The sequence below is a fragment of the Mus musculus genome, chromosome 6 (assembly GCF_000001635.26).
Source record: "Mus musculus strain C57BL/6J chromosome 6, GRCm38.p6 C57BL/6J".
Classification (NCBI taxonomy): Eukaryota; Metazoa; Chordata; class Mammalia; order Rodentia; family Muridae; genus Mus; species Mus musculus.
In genome coordinates, this window is record NC_000072.6 from 58,447,134 (window position 1) to 58,458,973 (window position 11,840).

An 11,840-nucleotide genomic window follows, 5' to 3' on the forward strand; every position below is an offset into this window, starting at 1 on the left:
AGATGGTAAGAAGACCAAAGTGCTGGGAGAATGAATGGAAATATGCAGTTGGGGTTGTGGGTCTTGGGTCACTTCTAGATAGTCCCAGAGATATGATATATGAGTAGCTTCCAGGACTTAATGGGGATGACCTTAGCCCCATTAAATGCCCAACAGTGAGGAGAAGGAACATGAAGAGACCACCTCCAGTAGATACACAGGGCCTCCCTGTTGAGGGATGGGCCACCCACTCACCTTCAAAATATTTGACCCAGAATTCTTCCTGTCTAAAATAAATCTAGGAACAAAAATGGAGGAGAGACTGAAGGAAAGGCAATTCACTGACTTGCCTAACTTGGGATCCATCCCATGCACAAGTACCAAACCCTGACACCATTATTGATGCCATGTTATGCTTGCAGGTAGGAGCCTAGCATGGCTGTTCTCTGAGAGGCTCTTCCAGCAGCTGACTGAGACAGATGCAGATACAACCAATGATTGGACTGAGGTTTGTGACCCTTATGGAACAGGAGGATTGAAGGAGCTGAAGGGAATGACAACCCCATAGGAAGAACAACAGTATCAACTAATCTGGATCCCTGGGAGTTATCAGAGACAAAGCCTCCTACCAAAGAACATATACAGTCTGGTCTGAGGCATTTGGCACATATGTAGCAGAGGACTGCCTTGCCTGACCAGAGTAGAAGAGGATTTGCCTAATCCTGTAGAGAGACTTGATGTCTCAGGGAAGGGGAATGCTAGGGCAAGAGGTGAAGTAAGGAAAAATGTGTGTGTGTGATAGGGGTGGGGGCAGTATTAGTGGGGGAGTAGGTGGGTAGGGGTTAGGGGAGCATCCTCTCATAAGAAATGGGGAAGCAGTATGTGGTGAAGAATTCTGGGAGGGGAAATCAGGAAATGGTGTAAGATTTGGAATGTATAGAAATAAATTAATTTTTAAAAAGAAAAGAAAAGAAAATCCATTGAGTGTTGAGATCTCAGTGAACTATTCCGTAGGAGCTTGGAAGCTAAGAATGTTGAGATCAGTGCAGACAATGGAGGCCTGGCTTGTGTAGTTTCAGAGGGAAGTTCAAAGACAATAAGGAGGTGGAGCTTTTGTTTTTGACTTAAGATGGGAGGGTGGAGAAGGAGTGTGAGTAGGGCCACATGCTCATAGAAGCAGGAGGAGGGGAATGGAATAGGAGGTTCTGGGGGGATCAGGAAAGGAGGTAGCATTTGAAATAAATAAAATGTCCAATTTAAGAAAAAAAAGAGATTAAGTGGTTTGTTTACTTGGGGCTGAAGTATGAGCAGTTATTAACAAGATACCAGAATTAAAGTGAAACTTTTGCTTTGCTGGAATACTTGATTCCTGTTCGTGAGAGCTGAAAAATTAGTGGTGATTGAGAGGAGACTGGCATAGTTGATTTAAAATCTTCTTGAAAGTGTTTCCTGAGAGTCACAGAAGCTGTCTTCCAGAAACAGCCAATGTTGCACCTTGAACTTACAGCTGAACTTGGTACTATATGGGTCACTTAGATGCTGCAGGTTTTGAAAGTATGAAGGGGTCGTAGAGAACATTTGCATCCTGGCACTGCTTTCTGCAGCTCATATTGGTAAGTGGATATCCCTGGACCAAAAGCTCCCTAGGGCCTTAAGGAATAGGTTTACTGACTAAGAGGTACCTGGGAAGAAGTCTAAGCCAATGATGGTCTTGTCCCAGTAGACAAGGCTGAAGGATTTACATATTTCATATAGTATACAAAGTAGGTAAGTAGTATCAACAGTGTGTTGGAGAATTTTTCAGATGACCTATGGAAAAGGATACCTGAGACACCTTTGTTTAGTGTTTATAAAACACTTTTAATGTCACAGAATTTGTTATATTTCTGTGGAATCCCTTTTTATAGAACAAAGGAAATTATAAGTCAAGGCAAATTTAAAATGCAGTGTTTGTGCATACTAGAGAGGCACTTATACTTAGGCAGGAGGAAGCCTCTTTATAGCCCTAAGATGTTATCTCATGACATTCTCAGCTCAGACTGTTGGGAGATAGTATCCTACTAAATTAATAATGTCTAATAAGTTTATTTATTTATTATCACAAGATGTTAATTTCAGTTAATAGCTTCTAAAATGTTTTTCTATCTAGTACCATGCCGTGTTAGTTCATATACATAGTGGGTCAAAGAATGGTTGTTCCTGATAATGTCATAAGCCTCTGACCCTACAAATGTTCAGTCTCTCCACAGTACTGAAATTCCAATCTGTCCATAGTTCTCTGAAAATACACTCTCCTTCCAAGAGATTTTTGTACATGGGTAGATGCGATGGATTTTCAGGAATTCTCATCCCCAGCAGAATCTCCACATTTCCCCCTCACCTACTGTGAAGGCTATTATGGTTGGAAAGAAGAAATGGAGGAGGCTTTTTGAGTTACTTTTACTAGGGAAAAGAGTAAAACAAAAACAAAAATCACATTCCTAGTTGGATTATTGAAATCAAAGCCAGTGTAAAGGATTAAACAGATGCAGATGTAATGTTCCAGGAGGCTTTTCCAAACCCTAAAATACCACCAAGGAGCCATTTCCTAGTGTAATCACATTAGGATTGGTCTCTTTATGATAAACTTGAGTTTGGGTTAATTCACCACTAATCCACAGGACAATTTTTGGAGAGGCAACCATGAACTCTCATTAGAACAGGTTTTATAGGAAAGGAAGTAAGTGATGCAGAGTCTAGCCTGCCAAGCATCTAACTGAATGACTATTGTAAGATGACAGGTAGGTGCTCTGAAGCAAGACCATATACAATCACAAATTGTCTGAAAGTACAACTGAAACAATCAGACTTATCTTTAATTAACTGTCAATATAAGTAGCTAGGGTGTAATTCTGACCAAGGACAAGCCATGTGGTATTTCTGGTATGTGGCTGTAGCTTGGGTTCAGCTTTGGGCCAAGATCTCAGTCTTCTTTTCCTTTGTCTTTTTAAGATAGAGGCTGGTTCTAAGATAGGGTTGGTTTGGCTTCTCAGTAATGGTTAGTCCCAAATCAATTCATGATGGAGCATTCATACTTGGAAAGTGTCTGTTGACTATGACTAGCTCAGTGAGGAAGTGACTCCAATTGAAATTTTTATCAAGAAGTAATTTCTTTTCTTGAATGGGTAAACATATCTCCTAGTCTCTGTGAGCACATAGTTGACAAAATGCATTTTAAAAATAGTTTTTCAAACACCCAACAAAAGCAATTTCTTTCATTTGGCAATGCCAGGAGTAAATCTTTAGATTTCTACATCAAAGTAAAATAATTCTCCATTATTCTATCATTAATTAGCTTAAAGGGATATAGATTTCCTGCCTCTTCCTCAAGATTTCATACTGGTCCACTATAATGGCATTATGCTGCTTAGACCAAGTAAGTAGAAAATATCAGCAGTAAATAAATGAAAAATACAGTAAATTCTTACTAAAAAGTGTAGTAAATGATACATACCCAGTATGTATAATATGTAAATTACTAAAAATCTCTTCTATATTACTAAAATAGAATAAATGAATAAACATTACAGTGTAGACGTAACATTAAAAATGATACCTTCTAATTGTGCATAGTCACCATTTTCAAAAAACTGGTATTTGTGATATTAAGACATTACATATTAAAATAAACTTTCTCTTAGATATATTCTAACTGGTATTTGTGATATATGGTTTATTTCAAAATGTAGTTAGTTTGATTTCAATTTTGTTGAAAGAATATTGAGGCTGATAGTATAGAAGATAAAGTAGTTATTTATTTTACACAAACCCAGTGTTACAGGAGATATCACAGTACTTCATTTCAAATATTACAGAGCCATAGCAAGAAAAGCAGTACAGGACTGGCAGCAAATCTGACACATGAAATAATAGAATAGAAGAATAGAATAATGGAATAGAATAAGGTTATGTAGCCACAGCCACAGATCTTTGACAAAGATACTAACAATACACACTGGAGAAGGGTCAGGTGTCACTAAATATTGAGGGAAAATGTTATGTCCACATGTACGATAATTAATCTATAGCCTTAACTCTTACACTGCACAAAAATTACTTCCAATTTTCTTAAGGACATTAACATAAGATCGGAGTCTCTGAAAATATTAAAGGAAAAAGTAGGGGAAACACTTCAGCATATAGGTATAGGCAAGAGCTTTTTATGTCAGAGTCCAGGTAGTGAGGAAGTAAGACCAACAGTTGACAAATGTACCCTTGGGAAATTAAACATTTTCTGCGTAGCAAAGAAATAGCGGATAAAAATAAAATGACCGCTCACAGAATGGGAGGAAAATTGGGCCAACTGTACATCTGAGAATATCCTAAATTACTAAAAACAAAACAAAACAAAACAACCCCCAAGAAAACTAAGCAAGAAATCAATCAATCCAAGTAATAAATGGGCTAATGACATACACAGAACTCATATAACTCTATAAATACATAAGTAACTCCATTTGAGAATAGGATCTAAACAGGTTTTCTTTTTCAGAAATACAAATTTCCAACAAATGTGTGAAAACATGCAAAATATTACTTATTATCCGGGGAATGCACAGCAAAATAATATGGGATACCACCTCCCATATATTAAAATGATATTTCTCAAAATCTCAACAGATAACAAAGGTGAGCATGCATACATTAAATGAATATGTCTTCATTTTGGGGGAAAGGTTAGATTGGTGCAGGCACTGTACGAAAGAGAATTATAGTTACTCACAGAGGATCAAAGTAGAATCATGAAATTCATACTATGATCTGAGTTTTGTGAAATTAATATAATATATTAAATTGATATTCCAAAGAAATCATTGCTGTACTCTATTTATTTCTGTATTATTCATAAGAATGAACAAAGGGAGGGACAGCTAAATCTAAGGAACATTTAAGGGGTCATATGAAACTAAACACAGTAGATGCTTTCTAAAATATATAGATATATAAAGACAATCTAAATAAAATTGCCACATAAAAGGGGAGACAAAACCCCAAATGAAATCCTTCATCACCAAATGAAGCTTTCAGTACTGGCAATCAGTTCTATCTAATTGAGTTGTTGACTAAATGGGCTCTATAGGAACCTCCAAACACCCAAGGTATTGTCAAGGCTGTTGTATGTTCTCCACAAACTGACATTAAAGCCATATTCCCGAATATAGCACTTGCACAACTCATTGAACATGGTAAAATGAAGGTGGTGACTGCTACAGACTTCACTCCTGTGGATCGGAATTTATGGTACTGGAAGGAAACATGCATACTACCAAAGGAGAAAGGTCAATACCAGCCGATCTAAAAATAAATAAATAAATAAATAAATAAATAAATAAATAAATAAATTTTAAAAAATTCTTCAGTCTACAATGGCGTGTCACTCCTATAAGATGTGCTCATGCAATAGTACTCATGCAAAACTTGTGGGAGTAACAAAAACAATATCTATTTGATTTAAAGCATTAAATCCATGAGAATGAAACCATACCCAGCACTGTAAAGAACCTGAAACGAGATAGATGAAGGATAAAATCAAATACTAATGTTCTGCAAAAAAAATTCTGTCTTAGTTAGGGTTTTACTGCTGTGAACAGACACCATGACCAAGGCAAGTCTTATAAAAAACAACATTTAATTGGGGCTGGCTTACAGGTTCAGAGGTTCAGTCCATTATTATCAAGGTGGGAGCATGGCAGTTTCCAAGCAGGCATGGCGCAGGAGGAGCTGAGAGTTCTATGTCTTAATCCAAAGGCTGCTAGTGGAAGACTGACTTCCAGGCGTCTAGGGTGAGGATCTTGTCAATACAAATGACATCTAATGACATACTGCTAAACTCATAGACATGAGTCTGCTTCCAACATCATTAAAGAAGGTTCCTCCAGAAGATGGGAATAGATGCAGTGACCCACATCTAGAAAATATACATAGTGAGAGACATTGAGACAGTCAGTCCTGTATGGAAAGTCTCCATAAAATTCTTCGCCACAGAGCACAAGGAATTCTGTGGAAAAGGTGGTAGAAAGACTAGAATAGCCAGAATGGATGGAAAGCATCAAGGAAAAAATGCCTTATAAATATACCAAAATGGACATGCATTTAAACTCAGAGACTGTGGCAACATGCACAGGAACTGTTTGGGGTGTGCCTGTGGTGTCCTAGGGTAGAATTGATACACATCCCCGCCATAATCCAACAGCTATCTACCTTTGAAGCAATTTGCAAATAAAAAGTAACTTTTCTTCATAGTAGTCTCACTGGAGAAACAAACTACTCTTAAGGGTAGGCTCTATGCCCTGCAGTAGATGGACAACACAAAACAGTCTTAATGGAGTCTTTAGTGATCCTTTGCCTACATACTTTGACTTCTGGTTTTGTATTTTTATAAGATCTCTGTGTGAGAATTTGTGTGTTTCTGTGTCTGTCTGTTGTGTTGTGCTTTGACACGTTTTTCTTCTGTGTATTTTGTCCTATTCCAATTTACTTATTTTCTTTTTATCTTATTGTTTATTTCACTGTTATTTCTTAGAGACCTGCTTATTTTCTAAAGAGAGAAACAAATGTCAGTTTGGATGGGGTAGGAGTTGAGGAGGAACTGTAAAGAACAGGGGAAGGAGAAACACTAAACAATTTACAGTGTATGAATTTTTTCTCAATAAAAAACAGCACAATTTTAAGTGGGGGTATGGTGGTGAATACTTCTAATCCCAGAACTGGAGAGGTAGAAACAGGAAGAGTCCTGATGTTATGATCTTCACCCACATCACAGAAAGAGATACTCTATAAAGACACAAGGTGACTGGTATGTGAGGAACCACAGCCAAGGTTGTCTCCTGGCCTCCATGTGCACATATACACACATCCTTCAGCTGTCCATACATACATACATACATACATACATACATACATACATATACACAATAAACACATTGTATAACATGCATGTATATATAATTTTTTACCAATAATATTTCTATAATTGTAGATAGAAAATGTATAAATATACAGGCACACAATATTTTTATATAACTAATTAAGTAATTGTTGAAAAATCTAAATTTTATATTCACATTATTTTTATGGATCCAGAAAAATTAAGGAACAGAATTACAGCTACAATAAAATATGGAAACTACTATTTATTTATGTGCATAAGTGTTGTGTCCGGCCAGATGCTCACATGTCTGGGTTCTAGTCTGGAAAGGCATCTTGGAAACCTGGATGGGGTGGGGGAGGTTACACATAAGTTCAAATCTTTTCAAAATGGCTATCATCAAGGAACTTCTTTTCAGTAACTTCAGCATCAAAAGAACATTTATGATATAAAGTAAAATGTAGAAAGAGAATTTATGTGGAAATATCAACATACTGTGCAAAATTAACTTAAGAATTCTATAGTACTTGGAAACAGAAATGTCAAAAAAATATATGTATAATACCACTAAATTTATTTAAATCATATGAAGAATCTTGCTTTGCTACTAAAACCATTGAAGTTAAAAATGAAACACATTACAGCTGCATATGTAGCAGAGGATGGCTTAGTTGGTCATGAATGTGAGGAGAGGCCCTTGGTCCTGTGAAGTCTCTATGCCCCAGTGTAGGGAGATGCCAGGGCCAGGAAGCAGGAGTGGGAGGGTTGGTGAGGAGAGGGAAAGGAGAGAGGATAGGGGTTTTCAGAGGGGAAACTAGGAACAGAGATAACATTTGAAATGTAAATAAAGAAAAGATCTAATTTTAAAAAAGAAAAAAAACGTGTATTTTAGAAGTAAAATAATTGGGTCTGCACAGAATAACTCCTTACAACCAGCCGTATCTGTAATTCTTGGAGGTCCTATTTACTCTTCTTACCTCTGTGGGCACCAGGAATAAACAATGCATACATACTGACATAATATTTATACATATACATAAAAGTAAATTAAGAGGTCTTTAAAGAAAAGAAAAATATTTTAAAAAATTTCTGGTGGTGCTTTGAATGCATGTTTTCCAACATAATTATTATTCTATTATCAGAAGTGATATGTACCAAAGGAGTAATTGTGGGATAGGCACACATCACAAACTACTGAACAGTCAGGACTACTGGGTCATACATTCATAACATGACTGAGGTGGATGATATGATGAAGTCCACCCAGTACATGACCACAAAGAAAACCACCAGCAGTAAGATGGTCTGGGTGGCCCTTTTCTCAGGGGATGCTCTCAGATGGTTGATGCTATGAAGATGCTTGCATTGCCTCTGATGTCTGAACAAGATATTCAACATGTATGTGCTTGTAGTCAGCATGACTCCTACAAGAAAAATATCTCTGGAGATTGACACTGTTAAAATCAATTCTCTGATGATGTAGTTCTTGGGAAAGAGTATACAGGATTTAGTGGCCTTCATCTGGTTGGTTTCACTTAAGCTGGTAAAACCACCAACATAAAAAATCTGGATACTACTGTAGAACAAATTGAAAGATCAAATACAGAAGAAAGCATTGGTCAAGTACATTTTCAGTCTTTGTTTAAATTTTGGGACTGATTTTGACAGACTGGACAACACTCAGGAGGCAGGTGGTGCAGATAGAGAGGCCTCTCATCACCCTGCTTAAGTAAAATATTGTTTTACATTTGAAGTCATTCTCAATGCACAGTGTCTCAAATATGTCAGTGTAAGCCAAATATTCCCTCCAGTGAGGAACATCATTATGTGAGTGAAGGTTAGTTGACAGGAGATCAGGTCTGTGGGTTTAGGTCTGTGACCTAGGATTATGAAAGTATAGAAAAAAAGAAGAAACATATTGGCTAAAACCCCAAGTCCAGCTTGGAAATAAAGAAAATTCTTGAATAAGGACATAAGTGGAGCGTGTATTCATCTTAAGAGCATAAGAGATGTTTACTTCACATATCTGAAAAAAAGTAACAGATTATTATGGTTATGAATATTCCTAGATGTCTCCTAGGTTAGTTCACATCCCAATATCTTTGTGAGAGAGAACTTGAGATTAAAGAACTAACTTTCAGCTACCAAGACAAATTGTACTTTTCTATTCTTTTTGGAGAAAAAATATAAATTTTTAAGAGAATAGAGTACTAATGGCTTCTTAGGTTTCAATGTTGATATTTTACCCAATCTTTTTGTTTAGTATTTATCTCCTACCATTCTCTAAGAAGGTCTTCATTTCCTATTTCTCCAATTTGATACCTGTACCCTGCTTTTCTGCTCTTTATTGCTCCAGCCCCCTTGCCTACCATGGTCCAAAATAGTGGTCCTATTTTGCTTTCCTGGTTTCTGTAGTTACTACATGCTACCTAATCATATCTGAAGATGTGGAGCTGAGAGCCTCTAGCAAGAGGGAATATATATAACATTAAGACATACACTGTTTTCAACACATTGTGTCAAACATGAAATATTGAAGATGACCAGATAATGATCCTGTTAGCTAATTTCTGTTTTAAAAGAGATTCATTTTTATGCAGTGGAAAACAAGTTCCCAAGTGTTATCATATGTCATCAGTAACCACTCACTTTTTACAGTTTCATTCAACAGTCTTATATTTAGTGCCTATTTTAGTTACTTGGACTATTTACCAACAGAGATCATCTTGTAACATACCCATTAATATGATAATATAAATCAAACATTTCACAGTCATATGATTTTAGCTCCCCCAAAACCTAATCTTGTAAAGGGATGTATCATCCAAGTTGCCAGAGCCAAGCTTCTGATTATCTTACCAAAATATGTTTACTACACAACGAGGTTCTGCTTTAAAAAGCTCCGTACTTATGCTGGAGAGATGGCTCAGTGGTCAAGAACACTCCTTGCTTTGGAACAACCTGGGTTTGATTCTCTAGAATGACATCATGGCTTGGAACCATCATGACTCTAGTTCACAGGGATGCATTGCCCTGTAAGAAATACATGCAAGTTGTGCACACATAATACATGTAGGCAAAACATACATACATACATATATATATATATATATATATATATATATATATATATATATATATATATATATATAAAGATAAATGAACAAAGCTTCAGGATAATTGTGAGAGGCCAGCTCCTGAGTTCTTGTTCTCTCTTGAAGGTAACCAAGGGTAAATAGTATCCATGGGGGCAAGACTTGGTCTTGAAAACAATTAGGGTTGCTTTTAATTTTAAAATATTTATCTGTCTTAGTCTATGTTACTTTGCCACAGAAGTTGGCCTCTCTGATTGAGTTTCTTTGATGCCAGAAACAGCAGAGTATCTGGCCTTTAGCATCTCATTATGATACAGCAGAGGCAAGTAAAGGATTATTTGCTGGGTATTTTCCCTAGCCCAGAAGTCTCACTTCTAGCTTGGTGGGAAGAAGGGAGGTTTAAACCAATAAAATTTTATTGAATGTGGTGAAGACAGTCACTCACATATGGAAAAACTTTTATCCAAGAAAATATGCCTAACCTCAATACATTCATATACAAATCTATGAATATACACTCATATACCTTTATGATACGATTTAGGCTCAGATACTTTTCTCATAATTACTTACTTACATACACACAGCTATACTTAATATATACATAATATACATAAGCATATGTCTCAAAAGCCCAAGTGTAAGTACAGAAAGAACTCACTCAATCTGGATGAAAAATGAACTCCAGTTTTTGTTGCATAGAGAAAGGAAGATCTTCTACTCTTTCATTGTAAATGAATTAAATCCAAGTCTGTAAGAAAAAGCTTTATTCTCTTTAGTAAGTCTAAGCCCTGTTGTTAAGAACAGAACTGTTCTGCCCCATGCTAAGGAGAAGATTGCCTGCTTTTCTGCTTTCTTTGCGGGTTCTTTGTCCCTCTTTCTCTCTGCATTGTCTATCTCTCTTCTTATATTCATCTTTATTTCTGAGGGAAAGTAAAGAAGGGAAAATCCATCAGACTATGCTCTCCTAATTTCTAAGTAGCTCTCTAAATTTTTAAGTTACTCTACTCTTCTGCCCATCTTCTAATCCTATTCCTAATCCTGCTCTTTCCTTCTGCTCTGCAGTAATAATGTCATATAATGTAATTGTTCCTAGGTTTATTTTTTTGTGTGCCTTTCCTAGGGTAATAGATCACATGATAAAAGTTTACCATGAGTTTATAAATGAACTCAAATCATAAAGTGTATAAGAAGTTTACAACAAAGATGTTTATGCACATTCTCATTAAATCTAGACCATATCTGTCACTAGCTCTCTAGGTTCATTGAAAGCTAGAAACCCCCCCCCCCAGTAATTTCTGTACTAAGTTGTCATTGAAACTCAGCCAATATTTTATCCTCTGTTCTTGCATCTACAGTCATCAGTTAATTTCCATTTATGGCCTTCAGTTAATTGTTTTACAATCACTTGGAATATGTTCTAGGTTGTAAATACCTGGTTTTTATCTCAGAAGAAATTTGTGACACTTAGAAACCAGCAGAGTTCTAATTGCACTTTTCTTCTCAAAAATGCCTATAATAACAGTCTCACTATAAAGAGTTTAATAATTACTAATATTTCTTAAAATTCTATTTTTTAAAATTTTATTAGGTATTTTCCTCATTTACATTTCCAATGCTATCCCAAAAGTCCCCAATGCCCTACCCCCCCACCCCCGTACCCCCCACTCCCACTTCTTAGTCCTGGCATTCCCCTGTACTGAGGCATATAAAGTTTGCACGACCAATGGGCCTCTCTTTCCACTGTTGGCCAACTAGGCCATCTTCTGCTACATATGCAGCTAGAGACACAAGCTCCGGGGGATACTGGTCAGTTCATATTGTTGTTCCATCTATAGGGTTGCAGATCCCTTTAGCTC

The 11,840-nt window shown here is 36.5% G+C and overlaps 1 pseudogene; it reads right to left on the reverse strand.

Moving 5' to 3' along the window:
• Positions 7,964–8,860, reverse strand: Vmn1r-ps21 (vomeronasal 1 receptor, pseudogene 21; annotated as a pseudogene).